Below are 25,450 nucleotides of genomic sequence, written 5' to 3' on the forward strand. Positions count from 1 at the left end.
ACTTGATCAAAGTAAAAAAGTAAAAATAACTTTGATCAAAACGTAAAACTGCGACACGGTAAAATTTAAGATTAGCACACCTTATATAAACTAGCCTTAAAATTTTACAGTGATGTCGAAAATGTGATGGTGCTCATTGGGCGGCTTATGGGGAACTTTTCGTAAATTAACAAATGTCAGCACGTAGCTTGTGTGCACGAAGTCCTCTTAGAGGTCTAGAAGTCCGATTTCGAAATTCGCAAGTGTCTAAAGTTTCATCTTTTTTCGAATGATGCGAAAACCGTAAATTATTCAGGTAAAACATTTGAAACTTAAAGTTAAAAATTAAATTATAAAAAAAACTAAATTAAAATTTGGCGATAAATCCGAAAATAGTAAAAAAGATAGTTTCAATTTTAAGACCATAGTTGGTAACTGATCACGTTTATGAAGAAAAACGTTGGTAGGAAGTTCTTCTTCAGTTCAGGTAGAAAGTTCATATTAACTGAAATATCGCACTTTGCCGAAATGAATGACGTATGAAAAATTGAGCTTATATGAATCGGCAAATGTTAAGCAAATTGTGTTAAAACATTTGTGAAAACTGCAGTTACCGAAAATATAAAGTATTTCTCTCTTTTACCAATGTCTTAAACAGATCAACAAACACCACAGAATAAATCTGAAGCATTTTGTGTGTTGATTCAATTTTCTATTTTAACTTCTTCTTATTCAATAATAGTATCAGTAAACAGGTTTTGTCTTATTTTCAACTAAGTTTAAATTGAATGTGCGATTTTTTTGCAAACAATCATCTGACCAACCAAGAGTGCTAGTTTTAGACTAGAAAAGTTTAGTCAGTGACTAGATGCATAAAAAACATGAGCCAGAATATCGATGTCCCGTGACGTCAGAGGAACAGATTGAAGAGTGCCGGGAGAGACGAGACGGTTGCTATAGCAACGGCCATCACCAAAGAGCTCAGACTCGTCGGGAACGCTTCGTATCCTGCTGGATCTCGGTTGTGTCGATAAGTCGAGGCCGCCTTCCTGTTCGATGGCAAAACGGGATCGCGTCATCTGCAAATGAACTAAACAAATGAATCCTCTTTTTTTAATTTTTATTTCACGTTCGGAACAAACCGTTGATGGAGATATAACTCCAAAAGTATCTATTCTGGACTGTTAACTACAATTATTTGATTTTCATATGATTTATATTTCAGATTTTTTATCTCAACGGATTATCTATGACCTAAGAAGCCTTCAAACGTAAATTTGTACGTTTTTTGACATATAATATGGAATTTACCGTCGTAAAGAAAAATAATACCTAGTTCAAAAACCGCTTTAAATACGGTAAAAATATCTGTTGATTTAGATCTGCAGCATCCAATGCGTTTTTCCAAGGGTTGTTGAATTTCCCGCGTCCTGGGGATTATATTTTTTGAGGCAAATTGACCTCTACTTTTATGAAAATATTGACTAAATTGGGATGTGTATTTGTAATTGGATGTGTATTTGCAAAAGAAGCTTCTGTATGTGCATATATAAAGTGTTTTTATATACAGCCTGTTTGGAAAGTAGATGCATTCCTTGTAGGAAGTGATAGTACACGTAGTTTTGGATATATTTCTTTCGTAGACCATATTCCAAAAACTCTTAGTCTCCGATCTACAGCGTGTTAAAGAATTAATTAAAAAAACGAGATTTTTTAGTATTGCGGAAACCCCTTGGAATATTTTAACGGAATTTTATGGACTTAGGCACTTAACAGCAATACATGTTATGTGATAAAAAAATTGATTTTAGCTTTGCCATTAGCGTGGGCACAGGCACGTCTCTAGATAATTTTAAATAAACAAATGTTACGCCACTAATTTTTCTAAAAATAAATATTATTTTTCAAGTTCCTGTTCAATTTTGAAGAGAATGGGTCTCTTGGCTTTTTTTTCTACAGCGAACCGTGTTTGAGTAAACATATTAAAATCGATTTATTTTCCAGCAAATTCAAATTCAAATTCAAAATTTATTAAAAATATATATGTAAACAGAAAATTATTTGTCAATTTACAATTCATATAATGTAAAAATTATTCGTTGAGTACCTAGATACCTTGTACCTGTAAGTACTCTTGAGGTAACTATTTTTTTTTATATCAGTAATCATATTTTTATTTTCTGTCCTGGTTTAACAGAAATCCACATAGCATACCATAGATGTATATTCTTACCTAAAACTAGCAACTCAAAACATTTTCCCGAGAACTCAACTTTTGAGAAAGTATCTGAACAAATGTGTTCCTGTGTATAGTAATATATTCTCTGGATTTTTTATTAAACAAATTGAAGTTATTTATTGACCTTATTATACTTGGCAATAAATTATACAATTTTGGGGCTACATAATTAAGAAACTTAAGATGAATTGTTCGATTATTTTTTTCAGGTAGAGCAAGAAAGTTGTTAGATATTTATCTTGTGCTGTGGTTATGTTTTACATATGTTTGAGTATTTTTATTCTTATGGGTAAATGAGCATGCTGAATGTATGTATAGCAATGATATGTCTCTAATTTCTTTGTTATACAACTCTCTAGTAGGATATAGTTTGTCCTTTCTGTAAATTATTCTTAAAATATAATTTTGAACAACTTTTAATGGTCTTAAATAAGATTTTAGCGTAATCGGGTTTTTATTTAAAAAGTTGACTATGCACTAGTTATGGTCACCGATTGAAAAAATTAACAATTGCAGTCATTTCGAGTATCTGAGTAACTTTTTTCTTGTAGTAAAAATGGTACGATCTAAGTGCACAATTGTAGTTTTTATACTAAACCCTACTTAATTTCAACCCGATTAAGCTATACAATAAATGGATTTTAATTTATTTACTCGAAAACGGGACGTCGTAGAAAAAAAAACAAAATACCTTTTCTCTTCCAGATTGAAGAGGAATTTGAATCATCAGGTTGCTTACAAAATTAGTGGTGTAACATTTAAATTTAAAATTATCTACAGTCGTACCTGTGCCCCCGCAACTGGAAAAGCTAGAAAGAAAATTTTCATCGCAAAACATGTATTGTTGTTAAGCGGTTTCCGATATTAATAAATAACATTTTTTTTATTAAAACTTTATCACCCTGTAGATCGGAAACTAAGCGTTTTCGGAACACGTTTAGAAATGTCAATTATTTCGGAACTCAAGCTTCTAGAATATTTTTCCATTAGTTGGTTGGATGTCTAGATTTCTTGAGATGAAAATAATGTAGAATCCGAAGTATTCTGAGAAAGTTAATATTTTTTTAGGTAAATCGACCTCCTCGCTTAAAAATTTTGGTCAAAAATCTAAATCTAGCATGTGTGTTTTTTGAGCTCAATGGATTGTTTCCTGCTTAAGAAGCTCCTTCCTTAAAGCGCATAGATTAAGTAGATGGGTTTATAGTAAGGAAGATATCGTAGGTTAAAGATATCGTAGGTTAAAGATCGGAACGCCCACAAAAGGCTTGAAATGAGCTGAAACTGTGAATTATTTCGCATCGACAAAGTTTTTCAAATAGTTTGTTCGATGTCGCGCTTCTTCGGGATGCAAACGGTGTAGAATTTTAAGTGTTTTGAGAAACTTGATGTTTCCTGAACAAAATCGACTTCAACTTTTTTGGAAATTTTAGTCAAAAATCTATATTTTGCATGCACGTTTTTTGAACACAATGGATTGTTTTCCATTTAAGGAATTTCTTAATGTACATGTAGAATGTTTTTGGGTATATAATAAGAATGATATAGTCCAAAATATTAAGAACAGTATATCAAGCATTTTTATCATAGGTACGTTTGGTAAAGTACGTTGAGTTATTTAAAAACTAAATCATTTAAACAATAGAGGCCGAAACGGAAACATAACTACCATTTGAATATAAAAATTTGTAAAAATGAGAAAAAGTAGTTCGCTGCGGACAGGATTCGAACCTGTGCGGGCAGAACCCAATGGATTTCAAGTCCATCTCCTTAACCACTCGGACACCGCAGCAGATAAAACCTAAGGACAACATACATGCAGAAAAAGTTGGGCTTTCATTATTCTTGAATTTACCATTTAATTTATTTCATTTTTATTTACCTTCAATTGACGACCAACTATTACAATAACCACAGTAATTTTAAATTAGCAAGCTGTTGACTAAATAAAGCAATCATCGTGATATCTGTTGAGAGACTACGTCAATGAAAATAGATCGGTATAAGCGTGATCTGTACAGAGTTCCTGAAGCAGAGTTGCCAGTTTTCATGTTATGCCATATGTCAATATATTAACATAACAAATGTGAAAGTTTGGAGTATTGAAAAGGAGTTTCAAACGGATAAGGTATGAGTGACTGTGTTATAAATATAGGAACAAAACCAAAATTTGTTCGAATTGATATTTAGCTGATTTGAGAAAATACTTTATTTTAGACTAGCTAAATCGGATAAGGAACAAAACGTTCAAAAAGGCGCATGTTACTATATATTTTCTTATTAGGTGGATATAGAAGTTTTTTTAAGCTTCCGGTTAGAAAAGTAAAATAAGTTTTTCAAGCAGTGAGCAAATGTCAAATACATTTTTTTTTAATAATTAAAGCAATAAAACAATTTACTTAATCTCCTTTATTGCCATCTTTGAAGGACAATATCTCCTTAATAGTTCACTGGTGACTTAACTTTTCATTCCTACAATTTTTTTAACACCCTGTATTACGCCGTCATATAACTTTAATTACAACTCCAATTGTACAAATGTGTATTCAGCAGAATAAAAAAAATTATTAGTCCCCCAAAAAGTAGAGGAACAGTGCTCTTACCCCGTCAGAGTCTTTGTTCTAGAATCAGCAAATAGAGGCCCGCACAGTCGTAACACCAATGACAACCATGACGTAAACAAGGTTGACAGGAATAAACCCAAAAGCAATCGGTTCAGATTGTTTATAAATTTCGTTTATGCTAGTGAGCTCTGATTAAAAAAATGTTTGCGTGCAGTGAGTGATTATGTGCCTGCATATACTAATCCATTTGATAATCTGTGCCCATCATATCTGAACAGTACAGTGGAATCATTTAACTGTGGGATTTACTTAATGCTGGATTCATCAGTAAGCCGTAAGATCTTTTATTACTAATGAACCGTTTGATATCATATATACAGGACATACTAGTTGAATAACACATTAACCAGCTAAGGAAATGGGCCTGCTTTGAATAAGCTATCATTAGTTTTTTGGAAATTACGGCCATCGTCAGGGTAGGTCAATGCAAGGGGTTAAATCTGGCAGCCATATTTGTTGACAAAATCGCTACAGGGGTCCAAATAATCACCAAATAAGAACAAAACTCTCTCAAATAGTCGGTGACATTAAATTTAACTGTACAAATACTAAAAAGATTTTAAAACTTTTTGTTTTAGTCTTGTTTAGCAGCTGTGTTTCTTTAGTTTTTTTTCATCAATTATTGTAACAATATTGGCAGTTTATTGCAACATCACAGTAACATTGCAGTGATAGTCCCCAAAAAAATGGCAAAAAGCAGCAAAATTTGATTCAACTTTAATTTATGTTCATTCATTAGCAGGTTTGTCTAGGGCCAAATGACCCATTAATATCAATGAAATGACGAGTTAGTTGAAATGAAGTGGTGGGAAACCCAATTTTTAGCACCTAACGAGTTGCTTAGACTCATGTATTTAAATAATTAACCAATTAGAAAGCCATTGCTGTCGCTGTCCTATTGCTGGCATCAAGGTTTTTTGTCCACTTTAGGCATCCTTGTTTGTGTTTTTAGTAGATTTTAAACCTATCCTTCCTTGTAGTATTTTATTAATACCCCTTGTGTATAAATTTGTCCGTAGCCCCTCTAACACAAAAATATCTCTATTTCTCCAAACTGGAAAATTATTCCTGCACTTTTTGAGCAGTACCTAGTAGGTTTAGATGGATTATTTATTCAGTCTCATATTGCTCGATCATCCCAAATATTCTCAATATCTTAATGTTGAGAACATTTGAGAGCCCATTTACTAGATACGGGGGTCTGTGAAATGACTGTACAACGTGAACTGAAAACCAAACGTTCTAAGCAAACTTACCTTTCTCAAATGAATATCGTTTTTTCCAAATCATTTCTAAATCCACATATCGATTTTTGCCTATTTCGGAATCAGCAATTACTACATAAATTGACGTGTTTTGACTTAAGCCTGACCTTTCTTTAATGCGTTGAAGCATTAAAAATTACGCTTGGTTCGTTATAAATGTTTTCATTTTTGATGCCCCTTGTACAAATAATTTTTGGTTTTTTCTACTACTTACTAGGTGATTTTCTCTTGAAACTTTTTTTTTCGTCAGACGTACAGTTTCTTTACAAAATATATTTACAATAGCTTGCAGATCATCATTTCTGTGAATAAATTATACAAATTCGTTTTTATCTGCAAATGTTTTGGATTATTGCTCAGAAACAATGCTTGTTTTAATTAATAATAAACAAACTATTTCGGACATTTGACAAACCAATCGTTTTTAATGTTCATGGTGCAGCGGGAATTTGAATCGGAGTTCACCGTAAACTTACTAAGTATTTTTTATTTCTCTAAAATGGAATATGATTCTATCGTTCAGAAAGTTGACATTCCGCTATATTAAAAATTAAAAAAAAACAATTAAATTGATTCTAGGTTTGAAATAGATACTATTTTATTTTTATTGCTCAGCAAGTTGGGGCAGTTGCGTTTGTAAGTGTTCAAGTAGTATTGTAGTGAAAATGAAGCTGGAGTATTTGGTGGGTCTTGTTAGGCAAACGGGATTTAGTATGGTCCAGTTGTGGGGATTATTGTTCCATTTTCTTTGTAATTGAAGTAGTCTCGTTTATTCCGGTTATTATTGTTCGTTTGTAGAATAGTTGGATTCAAGGATTGCATAAGTGGTTTTGGGGATGTCTTCTTTTTGTTATTGATTTAAGTGCAATTGGTTCTGTTCTTGGAATGTGTAGCTTAGCTTTTTAGATTTCATATGTTGAAATATATTTGGATTCCTTGCTATTATTGTTGGAGATTTGGTTTTGGTTTGGTTTGGTCTGTCAGTGTTTAAAGTTTCTCAACCAACAGCTTTTGCTGTTGTTTTGTCCTGTACGATCGGTGCCGTGTCGTCAGCGTACTGTAGAATGCAGGAGATTTTTATAGACGGGGTTATGGCTGAATTTATAGAATAGTTGTCTGTTTTCCAGTAGGTGCTTAATTGTGAAGAGTAGATATTTTGTTTGGTGTTAAGTAGGTGTAATTTGAAGAGCACTTTTTTATTGTTCGTTTTTGTTTAATTTGCAAGGCTAAACATTATAGGCAACACATCAACATAATACTCGCTTATCAACAGAGAAAGAACAACTGAAGGTGATCTCAGACACAGAAGAAACCCAGGCATCGAGTTAAGTACTCGGCTTGAAGGAATTACTGTTCAATTCTTAAACACCGTCTTATTATTTCTAAATGACTTGAACAGACAAGGCAAAAAGCCGAAGAACCATGGTGAAAGGCTAAATGAAATCAAGCCTTGAACTAGCTCATCAGAATGTAATAATTTAGAGTTTAGTGTATTAGCTTTTGTGTGCGATTGTGAATGATAACTTGGTCTGTTTTAGAAAAGAAAATGTCCAAAACATTGAAGTCAGAAGTTGCTTTACAAGAGGTAGGAATAGTTCAATTTAAAATAAAAACATAGCAGTAAGTTGCAATAGGACTAAATTTGAATTTGTGAATGCATTGAATGCATTTGAATTTGTGAACACATGTGAAGTGCATTTTCTCATCTCACTATTGCAAGAGAACGTTCATTCAGTACGATGGTTTGAGCCATCTGGTTACTATTCAGTTAAACATTGAGATACCTAAAAATGATAAACCAGTTAATTTACCTTTTGTGGAATAATTTTGATGACGGATTTGGAAATTTTTCAATTACGTGTTGATTTGTTGAAGATACGCGTTTTTTTTCTGTTTAATTTTTATTTGTTGTCCTACAATATCTTGACTGCTGATGCACATTTTTAGCATGTATTCTATAATATAGAGCGTTATAAGCTAGATATAGTAAAATCAGGTGGTCTTTGCGTTCAAAGCGATACGGCTCGTCTTGCCATCTTCATTTACTTCTATCGCGAAATAATCTGTACTGCAATATTTAGGAATGAGACATGGATAGAACAAAAGTAAAATGGTCAATTTACATAAAAATAAATAAAACAACCAACTACAGAATGTGGGTGTTTTTAGATTATATAATTTTGATCTTGTGCATGGAAAAAATTAGCTGTGGACATTTTCAGAAGGTGTGTTTGAAAGCAAATGTTGTTTTACAGCACATGATCCATGCAAATATTGTAAACTTTCCTATTGAAGCAATTTCTCTATTTTCTACGTTTATTTTAACTGAATACGCAAAACTCACGTAGTGAAACGCCTGAAAAATGAGTTTAAAAGCTTCTCAAGGAAAAATGTATTTTCGCAGCCCTCAAATACTTTTTACTGTAAAAGTATAAAACGGAATTCGAAACTAAAATTGGCACATTTCGAATTTTTCACTTCGGCTATGAATAATTTTTACTAATTACCAGAATCAGAAAACATGGAATTTTTAAGGCGGATTTAATTTTAACAACAAAAATTATACCAAATATCATCAAACAATAAATTAAAAACTGAAACGGTAACTTTACGTTTGGGATAGAAATTTAGAGTTTCAAGTCCAAATTTCGTCGTTCCAATTGGAATTAAGAGACTAAACTAATTAATCCAAGGTTGAAATAAATTTTAAAAATTATATGAATTTTTGTTTCATTTAGTCCTTTTTTCCATCAGCTTATCAAGTACAACTTCCAAACATATTTGAAGGCCAATTTTAAGCAAAAAATTAAACTTTGATCTGAAAAATTTGTCTTCGAAATTGTGAATGTTCGATGGTACAATTAAGATTCAGAACTGTGGCCTCTAATTCTAATGTAAGTGAAGAACATGAACTTTTCAAACATTAAAACAAAGAACATCAAATCAAATAAAAGTAAAATGCCTTGAAGATAACCAAACCTGAAATCTTACCTTTGAAGTAGACACACAGAAAGTTTTCTAATGCTTTATCCATTCTTTGAAAAAATCTTAAACCAGAAGCAATTTTGTCTAGAATTCAAAAATGTTTGGGTTTAATATGGAAAATTAGATTTTACGTAAGTATTTTTTAAAGTACTGAAAGTCGTGTTTAAAGTGTGGTGAATTTCGATTTTAAAGCGTGGTTTTCAAACTTACATTTTAAAATTAGACTTTTGAGATCAAAAGAGTTAAGTTCAGTCAAACTTTACCATTAATTGACACAGTCAGAACTAAAAATTACGATTACAAATTTTGATTTCGGTTTCAACTAAAAAAAAATGCTGATAAAAATGTGTATCGGAGCTTCTAAACTTTTGATAGCCTCTATGCTAATCGCGGTTTAGTTTTTTATTATAAATTAACTATAAGTTACCTACTTAATTTTTTTATCAAGGGTAGACACCTGTTAATTGTGTAATATCAAAACCACCTTGTGTACTGTGTATGAGTTCTTGGAACATCTGTTGACCTTAAGCATTTACGACATTTTAAACATTCCCAAATGATTAATATCAACGTGTTTGATTAACAATGTTATTTAAATAACATATATTTCATTTCAACCCGATTTCTCATTTCTTCGTGTAAGAAAAGTACTGCTTTATATTTGTTCATCTGGTGTTTTATTAAGAGATATTATTCCAGAGATTAGAGATATTAAGATGTTATAAGTAAAGAATGCAATTAATTTTCTAAAATTATTGTAGTTAACAGACTTTTTAGAAAATATACCCATGTTTCAATACAACTAAGAAGCAACATTTCTATATGAAGCATTAATTTTTTTTAATGAAAAATTAATTTGTGCTTACTATAGCTACGTGCTAACAGAATCCTGTTAATTGCGTGAATTAATGGTGTTTTACGTCACAATACTTATCAAGACTATCAAGATCAAGAAGGTATAAACTGGGACCAAGGCAGGTGCCTAAACCGTAAAAATATCTTAATTATCACTGCAACTCGGCGAATCTGAATCTAATAAACACCTTGCGTATTTGATTAATGAGACATCCATCTTGAAATATAACATGTTATATCAATAATCGTTTAGTTTATATCTATGGGGTGTAAATCCAGCAGCTGGCAGTTCGGTTGGATTCAAAAATGAATAATATAAAATCTGTACGTTAGAATATACACGAATACAAATATTGTGACCAAAATTTCCTAAAATATCAAGTTTGTTCGTTTCTTAAATGTGTTGGGAGGCACAGAGAAGTGAATAGCATCTCATGAAATATCATAATAGATGCTTAAAATGTGGATAGTAAAAGCTCTTGCTGAAGCAACAATAGTCTAATTATATGCATTTAGTGAAGTTTTAATCCAAAAGTAAATTTTTGCAAATACTCATCCTGTTTGAAACATTCACTCTGAATTTATTTTAGGATAAAAGAGATAAAGTACGAATATGTGACGTACGGTGATTATACATAATAAAGTTTCTCATGTTAATTTGGTGAAATTTGCGTTAATTTCCACTCCCATTTTATCAATTTGAAGGAATTCTGGCTTGGATACTCGTTGGAAATTTTACAATTTATTTTGTTCACATCAAATGAAATTGAGTGCTTCCGTAATTAATTAAAAACAAAAAATTAAAATAGCTTTTGTTGTGACGGTGCTCAAGGGTAATATTTCAGGAACTCAATCGTAGACTGATTCAAAATGTTTTCTTAATATTGACTAAAAAAATGTGTAATCTCGTGTGGTTCTATCACCCACTATGGGAAATTGGAAAATAAAGCGTTATATAAGTAACAACAATAGAAAACAACCGAGGAAATATCCTGTTTTACTTTTTTGTATGTTCCAGAAGTATAAAAAGTTTCTAATTACAATTTATGAAAGTGAGAACAATTATAGAACTTGTCATATTCAATATTTCTTAAAGTAAAAAATTAACACAAAAATAGCTTTAAATTTTTTTAAAAATACTGTTTGTTTGAAGGTTCGCAACTTGGGTATAACTGCTGAAGTTTTCATTCCATTTTGAATAAATTCTGTGTACTTTACAACTTACGTTACTTACTTTGCTTTTACATGCCCTAAACGCAATAATTTGAATTTCAATAATTTATTAAATTTAATCAATTTTGGGATCAATTAGTAAAAAATACGTTTTTCCCATTTGTGCTTGTTTTGACGGAGGAAAACGTTGATTATTCAATAAACATTATTAATGACTTTGTTTCTATACAGCGTGATTCAGGAGGACATTTTATGGATATGTGTAGAAAGTCAAACTAAGCAAAATAAGTTTGATTTTTATTTGTTTCAGAGATAGTTTGCTTAATTGCAACCTAAAAACTAACAAGGCAAACTGAATTATTACAAAACAAATAGCATTTAGTTGCCAGTTTTACAGATTATCGCTTGTGTCCACTTTCGTGGCATAAATCAATGGCTTGATCAATCAATCAATCTGCAAAGGAAAAAATCTAGAGGGGAAAAATCCGGTAATATCGGTGTCCAGGACCGCTTCTGCCAGTCTAGCGATTGTCCAAATGTTTAATATTATTTAAAAAATTAGGTGTTCCGTCATCTTGGAAGATAATATGTGGTCGAATATCCAAAGAAACTTCGTCTAGTATTTTCTCTGAATGATCTTCTACAAACGTAAATATGAGTTATTTACACTTTGACGCACTAACAATAAATTATAACACGCAACCCTGTATCAATAATAAATGAATGCCAAATCCCATGGTTTAAGAAGAGTGCATTTAAGGTATTGTTGAACACAATGTTAATGTTTTATTAATGGCAATCACTTGAATATGGTTTACATATTTAAACGAATGCGTACATTTAACTTGTTTTATTGTTGATACTAATGAAATCAATAAAAGCTTTGATGATTGTGTGGTGAGAGGACTTGTAAACGGGTTATAAATGAAACAAGTAAAATTTACCCAATGGTTTATGTTAGTGTCAGCACTTTAGCTGCTGAAATATGCCTTAAGGCTGAATGAAACCTTAGGGTTTATGTATTTAGTACCTGTCGAAATTGCGCCGTATTTTATGTTGGGAATTCCTATGCTGCGTGATTGAAATATAAACACTCGGTTTTTTAATGATTACTTTATGAATCAATTTCCAACTTTGTCAATATACCAAATGACATTTTTTTGTGCTTAACTGTTCTATTGCGGGTATTAATTTTGCCTTCCAAGGAAATCAGTTTCTTTATTAATTATATTAACGCATCTAATTGTTTGTTAAAAATATTTCTCAATGCTGAATAAAATACTGAATAATGTTGCTTCCATTTCTATGGTTTATAATTTGGCGTCAAATTAACATTTTAGCAATTAGCTGAATGGTTTCACGCAAAATGTATTATTTATCAGTTGCTTAAGACCATTGCAAATTAACAATATACTTTTGTACTGCAATCTTGTTCATGTAATAATACATGTGTGGTAATGGCGTTTTGCCTTGACACTAAAGGATTTACCTTAATAAAATACTAGCATTAAATAAATTTTTTTCTCACTGTTAAAATGGTTTCTTATTTAAAAATTTGCCATTAGATGGAGCACCAAATTGCTGCAAAAGCATCCTCCCATTTGGTAAAATAACTACATTTTTGAGAATTCAATTGATACTACTTGTAAAGGTTAATGAAGCTTATTCATTCTGAAACATTAACCACCTTGCTGTTGGTTACAGTAAATGGATTTCGGTGCGTAATTCTACATAAAAACAATCTTTTGTGCTACTTAAACTTGTCTCCATTTATACAATTATTCAGTTCAAAATCCACTCCGCATTCGAAAGTAATGGATATTGAGTTATTGAACTTAATAACTATAATCATATAGCGTAAATCGTAAAACTTGTCTGCGATGTTTGTATAAAAAGGTCGCTGACTTTTTATCTAAATCTTGTCTGTGTGCATGTATGTGTAGATTATAATGCACATCGTCGATATTGAAGAGGTTTTGTAGAAATATGTGGATGAGCACGTGCCGGTAAATTTAGCGAGGCTTACCGGATGTTACGAATATATACAGGGTGGCCCATACTTGCATAAAATCAGTTCAGACTTATGATATTGATGTGGTTTCGTTCTTCTTCAAAATGAGCTAATGGAGAATTTACATGTACTTAGTCGTGAAAACGAATTATAAATTGTAAGATAACATTTTTTTCCTCAAATCGCAGTGTAATAAAATTCGAATGTCTGGTAGCATTTATATCATTGATAAGGAAATTAAATCAAAAAGTTCATTTTAGAAGAACGATTTTTTGTTATAATTTTCTCAACACTTAGTAAGGACACACAGTAAAATTATATAAGTATGCGTGTGCCGCACTGTATATGTTTTGCCGAATATTTGAGTGTGGAGTTGGAGGATTCAACATTTTTGATTTTCCATTACTTGCATGTAATCCATTTAATTTGTCCTCAATTATCGGTGGAACTAGAGAAGTAAGCTATCAAATCCTATTACAGAGGCCATAAAAATCGCCACTTTATACCTTCTAATTACTGTTGTAGCTTTTTTAGGCTATTTATCTTTGACAATTTTTTGGAAAACTGTTTTAAATCTACAACAGGCAATGTGCAATTAGCGATATTCAACATGTTATGCCCTCAATTAGTTAATTGATATTTGAAAAAGGGAACCCATGTATCTGGTAATGTTAATTATCAGCTAATTGTCGTGTTTAGAATGTTTCTGGATATGTTTCTTGGATACATTTTTTGGACGTTTTACTTTTCAGCTGTTACACTTACATGTTATTTATGATAGGCATAGTTCATTGGAAGAAGCTGGAAAATTGCATCTTTCGTATAAGGAAATTGGAATTGACTAATTGAAAATGCCGTTTAATAAAATATACCAATGAAAGTTGTGGCGTCAATTGGGATTAATATTCTTTAATCATAATATTTGGGTTCAATAGATTGTTTGACCCACTTAAATTCAAGTGCTCTACTTTTTGACTCATTGTCGAAAACCTGCACACAGACGCAATGGACGAGGATATTTATCTGGTTATTCATGGATACAAAAGAAAATTTGTCATATTTTACGGCTGCAAGATTTCCAAAACTTTTTGAATTATTACTATAAATAAAATGTCTTAAAAATTGGTCTAATTAGATTTCTGTTTTTTCATCAGGCTCTCGATGAGCTAGACAATATTTTATTGTGTGAAATTAACTGCTAATGGTGATTCTTATGGTTGTAGGTTTCATTAGTTTTCATTTGCATTATTTTGAACTGTGTACCTTTCATTTAGAAAATTAAAGGCGTACTCAGTGTATGATTAGCGATCAGCCCGAAACAATAATAACTCGTTGACCGTAATTTACATTTGGTGATTAATAAATTTGAACTGTCTCGACTGCAGTCATTGACATCATTTGTTTGAAAAAGATTTTAGAATATTTTCTCAAGTAGGTAGGTTGCTTTGTATGACATTTTAAAAGTATTTTTGTTTTAGTGGATTTGTAAGCAAAAAACTCAGGATTTCATTCATTCTATTCAGTGAGTTTGCGTAGTTTCAGACATCATTTTGAATCCCTGTTTTGCTTAATTTTGTTTGTTGATTGATAAACTTCTTAGTGCTGTTTGAGAACCCATTAAAATAGTATCTATGCCTGAATTTTTCCTCTAATTGGTATACCATTTAGAAACAATATAACAAGTAAATCTTAAATAAGTAAAAATTAATGCAGACTGTCTTTAAAGAGATAAGAAATGCTTATCACTGTTTGAAAGTTCTATTTCTGCTCATATAGAAATTAAAGCTTAAATAATTATAACCAAAGATAATATTTGACTAAATCTTAAATTTTGTATGCAAAGTAAATGATTCTTTCATATTATCCATGCGAACGTATATTATGCAATTCGTCTATCGTTGTTGCAACAAATAGAGAATATCAAACAATTTACAAAGCAAGCAGTTTTTAGTTTGATTAAGGCAGTAATTGAAATATATTAATTAATTGTTGTTGAAACATCGCAGCTGCGTGCAAAGCGCTCTTATCGACGAATAAAGTGAATGGTAATAGACAACAGGATATTTTAAACCTTTTCAATCTTTTATTGTGTGATCGCTTATGAGATTTGCACGGTTCTGCGAAAACTTAATCAACCACTGTATGTCACAACTGGTTGCATATTTTACGACAATTATCAAGGTGAATTTCAATATATAAATAATGCAAATTGTTTTGTTCGTTTATCGCCTTGTTCATTATTAGGTGTTCTTGATTTCTATTTCCTTGAAATCCTAATTTGGTGGTATTTATTAACTATTTTGACTCTCGACACGGATATGATAAATATTTAATTAAACTCTGTTTTATTTCGGAGATTTTGCCCATTTTGTTTTACCTGTATATAATTTTTTGTCTGTCTATAAAAATGTAGATTAACATGTAAGGATGTTCTGCATTTGCTTCCATATTTCCCCATAGCAATAGTACGGATTTATAAAGTAATACTGCCCCGCCTTATTGGAAGCTTTCTAAGCTGAACGGCTTAACCACTTTTTCAATTGCATCTGTAAAACCCTCAAGGGTTGGTTTCAAATGTTTGCTGCAATATATTTTCAGTGGTGTTGTTTTCCTAACTTCCGGAGTATCATGCTGTTTTCTAATCGCTCATTGTTAATTCTCAACTCGAAACCGTAATAACCAAGGGGTGATTAAGGCTTTCACACTGTGCCATCTGCATGTGATTCTAAATTTTAGCTTTCAACATATAATTACGACTAGCTTAGTTGTTCATTTTATCCTTTTTCTTGAGTTTGCAGCGAATCGATTTTAATTTTGTATACTTTAAACTAACATACCTATAAATATATATTGCATTGGGTGAATACAAGGTTCATATTAACTGACGGTTTATGCTATAAACTGTATGGTATCAGTATCATTAACTTGCTTGCGTAATAGCGAAATGTACACAATTTCATGAAATTTCAATAAACGTTTGCACGGCGTATACGATTGTGGAAGTAATTATTTATTTTTACTTAAAATCGAATATTTTTACCTTTAGTTCTTAACGTTTGTAATAAAGTGCAGTGTTTCCATTTCTCCTATTTCGTTTCGTATGCTTTTTTTATTTATTTGTCTGTTTGCCGGTTTTGTCGCTTTCAACTAAAACAACATTTAATTTAAAAAAATAGGTTTAAAACGGTTGGTTTAGGTGGATATTTTTATATATCAATTAAATATCAAGTGTTGCATACAGTCGAAATAATGTTAAGCAAACGTCAACAAATACAATTTAAAATTAGAGCACTTCAATTTGTTTTGACTCACTGTACACAAAATTAATGCATGAAATAAGCGGTTTAGTTCTCAGAAAAATTAGCAGGATTTTACTTTTCGGCTCAATATTGTCCATCTATCAATAGAGCGGTCTATTGGACATTAATTATTTATCAAACATATTTGTTTATTAACTATTGAATAAAAATATTAGGAATACGAATCAATTTAGGCGCTATTTATAGGGCGAAATGTGAATATATAATATATGAGTGTTATTTCCACATAGTTTTCTCAGTTTAAATACAAGATAGGAGCTATGTATTTTTAAATGTAATTATATGATCAACAATAACACACCTTATTAAATCTTAATGATTGACGCAGGAGTTAGTTTTAAAACTTCAAGAGCGTGGGGAACTAAAATAATAATTAGAATCTATTCCACAGACAGCGCTATTAATTTTAGACGCAAAATTTATTCAGAACGAATTTTTTGGTATTAGAATTAAATGTGATTACTTAAACTTATGCCTTAAAAATTGGTGAATAGGAAAGTGTAGTTTCCTAGACTATTAATGTATAAAGTACTTACTTTAATTAAAATGTACGAACAAACAGGAATATTCTCTTTGTTTGACATGTTTTGTTGCAAATTCAATGAAATTGTCTAGCAAGGAAATGTAAGCCATCACAATAAAACAGCAATGACAACACTAAATAATTATCGTCTAATAGGCCAGGAGAAACCTAATTGGTGGCCAAACTTTTCAGTGCAAATAATCCACAATCCAACTAATACATGCCAATTTTGGATATATTGCAGTTAGAAGGTGAAAAAATAAGTTTGGCTGTTATGAAAAAATTAATCTGCATCATTACTAATACACCGATAAATAAATTTCCGTTTCCGGTTCATGCTATTCAGGACAGAGCATCCAAATAATAACAATGATGTACATGATCATAATGTTAATTTCGATGCAATTCGCAGCTATGCTGGGTGCATTGTTGATAATGAATTGAAGTGTAGTAACTACTACCTAAATACGTAAATTCATTCTTTAGACCAGCGTTACTCGAAGTGTGATCCGCTAAGCCTTACGGTAGGGCTCCGCCGACAATAAAATTAATACATCTATGAAAGGGAAATCTATAAGAATAAAGTTACCTAAGATAAAAATAAACTACCGAAAGGAAATTCACGTAGCCCGTTCGTTAGAAAAAAAATTATTTTCCGAAATCTTATTGATATGAAATTTGGTAGGCACCATAATCGGTTGGTGCACGTATAAATATAGTATTTTCAAAATGACGGCACTTCCTGAATTACCGGAAATCGACGCCATCTTCGGTTTTTTAAGTGGAAAGTTCCCATTTTGATTGAGTGCAGAATGTCCATTTGTCAACACTTATCTGTCACAGTTTTTGAGTTGTCATTTTTTGCAAAAATCAGGGTGGCACAGGTTTATTAACAAATTTATATTTCCTGAACTATTGCAAATAAATAAATCGGCATTATTTAATTCAATTCCCAAAGGTTTGGCAGACATTCTGCATCGATTCTGACACTTCTGTTATGTTTCGTGTTTGTCCTATGATTTCCAAAGTTGACAATAAAAAAATGACAAAAACTTCACATATTTAAATGGCAACTACTATTTCTGACTCCAAAAATAAATTGTACGTACTTTCCTGACTGTGTTTCAATTCCAAAATTAAAATCAAATCCTGGGTTCCTGGGTAGCAACAACGCTACACATTAAAACTGATGATGGTGGAAAACACCGAAACGTTTTCTTAAATTGATAAATGAACAATAAATAAATGACTGAAGAACCCAGGATTTGATTTTAATTTTGGAGTTTCAAAAATAAATGTATAATTGAATGTTAAGTCCACTTTCATTAACATTGTGTACGTTCATCTAAAGTCGTTTATGAGTTATTGGCATTTCTTGGAAGAAATATTACTGTTTTCTTATCAAGTGGTCGGCTATAGAAGTAATCTGTAAATTTCAATTTTTTATCAGAAATCGTAATGCAAGCATTTTTTGATTGTTAACTTTGAAACACCGCAACAGACGCACGAATAACGAAAGTGTCAGAATCAATGCAAAATGTCGGCCAAACCTTTGAAAATTGAATAAAAAATAGGAATGGTTTTGGAGCTATGATTTTTTCAAATAAACCTGTGCATCCCAGTTTTTTTTTCAATAAATGTGACATGTCAAAATTATGACAGATACGTGTTGACTAATGCACGTTTTAAATTCAATTCATTTAATGCTGAATACAAATATGAAATCAAAATAAGGACTTTCCATTAAAAAAAGCTAAGATATCGTTGATTTTCGGAAGCGTAGCCATTTTGGAAAAGCTATAATTAGCATTTAATTCCAAAAACCTTTTTTTGTTTGCTTATTAATAAACAATACACATATAACACGTTTTACTTTTAGTTTAGTTAGGGTTTAGGGCTCCGTTAAAAATTTAGTTCTGTAAAAGGGTTCCGTCACCAAAAAAGTTTGAAAACTGGTGCTTTAGGCTGTAAAGCGTTAGATTTCTAAATGTTTGCAATTTATACCATTATTGTAATACAGATAAATTATTTTATTGTTATGGCGAACGCGCTGTTAGTTGAGGTTGCATGGATATCCGTTAAGCTATGCAGGATTAAGTGATACATTTTGCTAAGCTTTGTTTCAATCGTGCTGCAATTTTTTTTTGTAAATTAGTAGACTTAAAGTGAAAATGTCCCTTTTTGATTAGAAAAATGTGTTGCAAATGTGTATTTTTATATTTAAATGTAATGGTGAAAGAGTGGTTAGAATGGCGAAGGAGTGGTTAGAATGGCGAATGTGCTTGTTTATTTGGAAGGCAGTGAATTTGCATTTAAAATATAATGAACTCTTAAATAAGAAACAGAATTAATTTTTGGATAACTCCGCATGCAATCGGCTCTATTTCCGTGCAGTATTTATTTCTTCGGGTTTTGTGTAACAAATATTAGCTGCCCAAAAACATTGTACTTTATTATGTAGTATTTCAGACGTTACCCCGAAGACATTTGGGTGGAGGCGATTATTGTAAGGCGTTTCTTATTTTTCTTCTCCGTTTGTATATTTCGCATTCATATTTCGTATACAGGCTCATAAAGTGTATGCGTTGAACTGATATTCGAATTCAGAAAATTCATCTTTCAGAATGTAAGTTTAGGTTTGCGATTAAGCAATTAAATAAAATAAAATTTAACGTTGGCATTATACCTAATTTTTTGCCAGTGTTTTTAATTTGTACCTTCTTGGAACCAACGACTATCGGCTTTGTTTTGACTGTTAAATTAATTATTGTTTGTGACCTATACCACTTTTTTCTAAGGTTTTTTTTTCGAGTTTAGAAAGGAAGTTTGTCCCTGAATCGTTTCGCGCACTTCCGTATGTGCTAGAGGAGGAAACATCAGTAGGAAAATATTAATTACTAATCGCCTAAGACCGTCATATGTTCACATGCCATGTTTTTATGGTTGAGTTGCGTCACTATTTTGGTTTTTCTGTTTGTGTTTGATTGTTTGCATTCCTTGTAATAATCGGTTTATTAAGGCGATGACGGTTATTGAATGTTTATTGACTGTTGTAGAATAAGTTAACTTTGACTTCTATACTGGGTGTCTTCAATGGATTTTCATTGAAGGAATGGCGGAAGTTTAGGGCATTTTTCTTAATTCGGGCAAATCAGGAATATAGATAAAAATTGGGCGAATGTGCGATTAGACAAACCTTGATGGGTCGATATATTCGATGATTTTAGATTGCGATGTTGTTATCTATCGAAAATTTGATTAAACATCTTTGTAAAGATGCAGATGAATAATTGATATTTGGTAAAATTTATTCCAGTTTCTTATCTACTAATTCTGTAATGTTGACGCTATTTTAAGTTTATTTTGTTCCAATCAAAGCATGTGTTCGAATATATTGTGTCAGGCCTGCAAAAACAACCAAATTATTCGTAGTGGTTGAAGACAGTTTATTGAGTGTGTACTTGGTGATGCCTTCATTTATATTCATTGATTCTGTTAGTTTGATTATTTTTTCTCTTTATAAATTCGTGGTTTCTACTGCAAAAGATGGGAAGTTATTTTTCAAAAATATTATTTAAGGAAACATTTAAGTAATAATATGCTTGGACGTTTTTTTACAATACACATTGTAAATTGTGTATTTGAAAACTTTATAGTAATCGTTATTATATCTATGTTTTGATTTTTAATTTTGATTTAATTGTTTTTTTTTTTCATTTTCAGTTTGATTAATCGATTTCACCGAGACCTGCTCAGGTAGTTACTGGTAAGTTTTTATGTTTTATTTCTAATTAAACTTAACTCTCTTTACCCCTTAATATCTTAAACTCCCCAAACATTATTTATGGCACTCAGGGTTTGTTCTGAATAAAATGATTACAGGACACCTGTTTTGGGCGACATTTTAAACTGAAAATGGAAGTGGCAACATTTTAACTTTACCGATCTCGTCAATTTCATGATACTAATGACTTGCAAGAAGGCACAGCGAAGTTAATAGACATCAAATCAAGCTGGCAGGCAGTTCAGAAAAGTTGTTCAGCAACTTTTCTTGGCGGTGGTCCGGCAATTTTAAACCGCGCAAAGGTCAAATTGCAAGTGGTAACGACCAATTCAGGGTTACTGTAGTATGGTCACTTTTGTACCTGGTGTTGCAGCAAATTTGAAGATTCTGAATCTCTTGGATGAGATCATGCCACCGCCTAGTTTTCCTATTGATGTAACCTGATCTTCTAACACATTGGCATCAATGCATTTTACTATCGGTTTCCATTAATCGCCCATGGCGTTTTATTGAATGATCTTACGTTTGCGAATGACCGCACCTACTGTGTCGTATCACTTGGAGAATGCTTTTTTGCATACCAGCGATATTACTTGCAAAATCAGATACTTTGGAAAAGTGGTTTAATTATTTCTTGAAAAATTTTTTTTTCCAAAAGGCTTCATTGATTCAAATGTGTTTCTAGAAACGTCTTGTACCAGCTTGTGGTTGTCGTTTTTTACATTTATATCGGTTTTATGGGTTTTCTCCGCATAAAAACACAGGTTTTTCTCATTACATTGTTGGATACAGCAGATCTTCTATACTTGACGTACTGTAACTACACTTAAAGTACAGTGAATCAAGTATGTCAATGGTCTAATGCTAAACATGTAATAACAATAGTTAAATACATTTTTGCTGTAAATAATGTCGATAAAATTAAACCATCACCAAGAAAAATTCTGAATCATTTGACTGAGGCAAAACCGCTCCGATTGATTTCGCCTCAATTGCTCTATATGAATGCTTTGGACTATCTTTTTTAGCACACCGTGCAATTATTTTTAATCAATGGCTGGTCTAATCCATAACGGTCCACCCCAATTTTTCCCTTCCCTTTCAGGGAGGTTCAGCGCGTTTCATTTTTAATAGCCCTCACTTTTAGAAGCGATTAATGGAGCTTCTTTTGTTCTAGCCATTTAGGTACTTTTGCCACTTAGCCAATATCTAATTTTAGCTGATGTCAATAGTCCTTCATTTATTAATCTGAGTAGGAATTGGATAAATTTTAGTCACTTCCAATCCATCCAATCAAGCTGGAAGATATTTTCCATTAGGTTTTAGAACGTTTCGTTCGAAACTATCAAAAGATTGGATACCTTTCTCGATGACGTGAGTTAGTGCACTTTTAAGCGTCTTTGATTTTTAAATCTTAGTCTCTTAACTTTTGCCAGCAGTTTACTCATTTCAACATTCGTTCGAGCCCTAATTTTGCTACATCCGCCTCTAGCTGCTGGCCATCTGTTTGTCACAAACTTGAAAAGTAAGCCAAGTGGGCAGACCCATTAATTAAAATCAATATTTGCCATTTAAAATTTGGTCCCTAGTGTGAGGGCGCAAATATTACTATCATGTGGTTTTAATGGGTTTCTCTTTCGGCACCGTACAGGGTGAACCATGGCGGGTTCATTGTTCGTTGAAAAGTCCAACAACATTTTATCCTTGGAAAAATATTCGGAACATGCCACAATTAGTAGTCGAATCATTGTGCCAATAACCTATCATGTTAGAATTTTTAGTTTCTTCACCTTTGCCAATTGATAATTCGGTATGTTTCCAATGTAATCATCTGAAACAATTATTTCAACCGACTGTTTCGGTTGCTAGATTCCGGCATTTGTCGGGATTTTTTTGCGTCTGGTTTTTTTTTGGTATGGGTCAACAGCCAATATGATTAGGGCAATTAGCGAGATTTGATTGTTTTCTTCACTATCGTACAATTTCAAATGTAATTGTATGATTACGGCAAGAAACATTAACCAATCTCGCGTGGTTCAAGGTTGGTGAATGATTGATTAGGATTTCACATTTATTAAATATTCTCACAGTTGTTAAGTGATATGCACATAGGAAAGTGGCAGTTTGGTTTTTCAGTAGTTTTCCAATATATTTTTTTAAATCACCAGTTAACTTTTGATTGCTTAAATCTAAAAGAACCTCTCTTAACGAATTGTTTATTTACCTCATTCGCATTCAGAATATTTAAACAATTTGTTGGCTTTTTAATTATTGCTTAAATTGATTCGCTAAGGTTCCTAAAGACGAGGACAATTCACTTTTTGTGCAATCACTAGTTTAATTAGGAAATATCACTATGTTAAGAGCTTTTAATATTTCACTATTGCAGGATTGTGTTTCATTGCTTATCGGCGACGTAACCGTGGCACACTCACTGTGCAATACATTTAGTCAGAAATTTCGTTAGTTTTGCCCCATACTGATCTTAAAATAATTATCTCAACTAAAATGATTGTTATTCTTGTTATATTACCTGTCGTAGTGTTATCTACATTATTCAAAATCAGTGAACAGTAAAGCTTTACCATATTAACCCAATTATGACGCAATCACCCTGTAAACTATAAAACGTTTATTAATCGAACTAATTTCTCGGTTGCTCTAATGTATGCTATTGACATTAAAGTCTAACGTTCGATTTTCAGCCGTTCTAAATATCATTCTTTTCCCTTGACTTGAAAATAACGTAAATTATGCCAATTTGATATTCTGATATTGCGGTTATTCTCGTCGAAACTGAACATTCATAAAGTCGAAATTAACTTTTACAAATTTAAGTTTTACATTTGAAATTTGACTTGTGTGTTTTTTTAATTTTTTTAAGTAATGGCTTGAGTATTTAGACAAGTTTTTCTCAAAATCGGTGGCATCTCTTAACCCTCATGAATTGAGTTGAACTTGCAACTACTTCAAAATTTCGGAAGGACTTTGCATGGGCCTATTAGTTATTTTTTAGTAATACAAATTCGTTCTTCTTGGTGTGCTATCTGTACTCATTTTTTTTGTTGTCGCATGAGAATTGGAAAATCTATACTCATGAAAAAGAGGACATATTGTCGCGCAATAGACAACTTAAGGGCAGGATAATAGATGTTTTTACAAATTCGTATTTTGTTTCAAAATTTAGTTGTGCTTCTCTGAGAATTTCCCATTGAGCTAAAACATTTCACTTCTTTATAGGTTGCTAAGTTTTTTTTCCTTTTTGGGTACATTATTTATGCATATAGTTCAGGTATTAGAATTATTTTGAATCACGCATACTTTCTAAAAGTTGCGTGAGATTTGGAAAGTAAAAATAAAAAGGCCAAATTAAGTTAATTTTGATACAGCATTTAAGAAATAGGTTGCCTGTCGCACGTACAGGAAAACTTTGTCGTTAGTAAAAGTTGTGTTGCGAGTTTCGTCAATTTTAGATTCGGTTTTATTTTTATTGAATTTGATTAGCAGTTGCGGATTTTTTAGAATTAATTTTCTACTATAGCATTATTTTATTCCGCATTCCCAGTGTTTTTATTATTACAGTAGCTATTTTGTATTAAAAGGGACGTTAATGATGACGATTTTATAATTATATTGATAACACGAAAGTATCTTCAAAATGTATTCAAAATTTGAGTTGAGATTTTGAGTTGAGATTTTGTTTTAAATTTTTTTTTAGCCACATTATAACTATTTAGTTATTTTTCATATTTTATCTGTATGCAATTATTTTTAATTTTATATAATCGACTATTTAAGATTGCTGAAGTTTGCCAAGCCTTAATAGTTCTCAAGCACTGATATACAGGGTGTCCTGCATCTGTTGGTCAACAATAATAGGGCTAATAGAATAGTAGAAAATTTGGGGATATGATCAAGCAGTTAGATATATCCATTTTTTCCTTCAGAAAAGGTATGTCTTGTTTTTCGCTATATCTTTTACGGCTTTTGAGATAAATCACTTTTTATAGTTTGTAGTGATAAAACTAATACCTACTATTAAAAGTAATACATACATATGTGAAAAAACCTGGGTAAATACCTAAGGTAAATGTTCAAAATGCACTGGTGGGCATAATTGATTGTTACTTTTAATAGTTTTATCTTAGTTTTATCACTACAAAAAGTTTTTTTTATGTCAAAAGCCGTAAAAGATATCGCGAAAAATAAGGTATACCTTTTCTGAAGCAAAAAATGGATATATCTAACTGCTTGATCATATCCCCAAAGTTGGGAACACCGTTAAATTTGTACTCATTACAACAGTTAATTTTTACCTTACTTGTACAATAACAAGATTTTGGATAAATTTCCAATTCAAAAAGACGAATATCTTTGAGTTACTTTGGCTACAAAAATTTCACGAACAGTTAATAAACGGTATCATTGTTGACCAACAATTTCGGGACACCCTGTATATGTGGAAACTTTCTTTCTTTTTTAATTTGGGACGTTGCTGACCATTTTGTTTTTATTTTGATTTATTTTATAGTTACAGAATACCGTCTGTGTTGTTAAAAAAGCCTCTTCGTAAAGTAGTTTGCAATCAAGTATACTTTTTGAGTGATTTTGTAATTTCATAAAATATAAATCAACACGAACTAAAGCTAAATCAAAAGTTAAGCTAAAAAAAAGCAAGAAAGAATCTTGAATATA

At 31.6% G+C, this 25,450-nt stretch overlaps 2 long non-coding RNA genes and 1 other non-coding gene across 3 annotated transcripts in view; 1 reads left to right on the forward strand and 2 right to left on the reverse strand.

Annotated features, from left to right (window-relative positions):
* Positions 1-614: 614 nt before the first annotated feature.
* On the reverse strand, positions 615-4,218 carry LOC109536960. Its single transcript, XR_002171884.1, has 2 exons — positions 4,098-4,218; positions 615-1,058 (listed from the first exon to the last, which is right to left on the reverse strand). It is a non-coding gene; the product is annotated as an uncharacterized LOC109536960 (long non-coding RNA).
* On the reverse strand, positions 3,926-4,007 carry Trnas-uga. Its single transcript has one exon. It is a non-coding gene; the product is annotated as a tRNA-Ser (tRNA).
* Positions 4,219-4,883: 665 nt separating the features above from the next.
* Positions 4,884-25,450, forward strand: part of LOC125503564 — a 34,444-nt gene continuing 13,877 nt past the window's right edge. The window contains exons 1-2 of the long non-coding RNA XR_007280973.1: positions 4,884-5,113; positions 20,695-20,737. This is a non-coding gene — a long non-coding RNA (uncharacterized LOC125503564). The remainder of the gene's footprint in view (positions 5,114-20,694; positions 20,738-25,450) is intronic.

Source organism: Dendroctonus ponderosae, unplaced genomic scaffold (genome assembly GCF_020466585.1).
Source record: "Dendroctonus ponderosae isolate FM_Combo_2020 unplaced genomic scaffold, Dpon_F_20191213v2 Dpon_F_20191213_2, whole genome shotgun sequence".
Classification (NCBI taxonomy): Eukaryota; Metazoa; Arthropoda; class Insecta; order Coleoptera; family Curculionidae; genus Dendroctonus; species Dendroctonus ponderosae.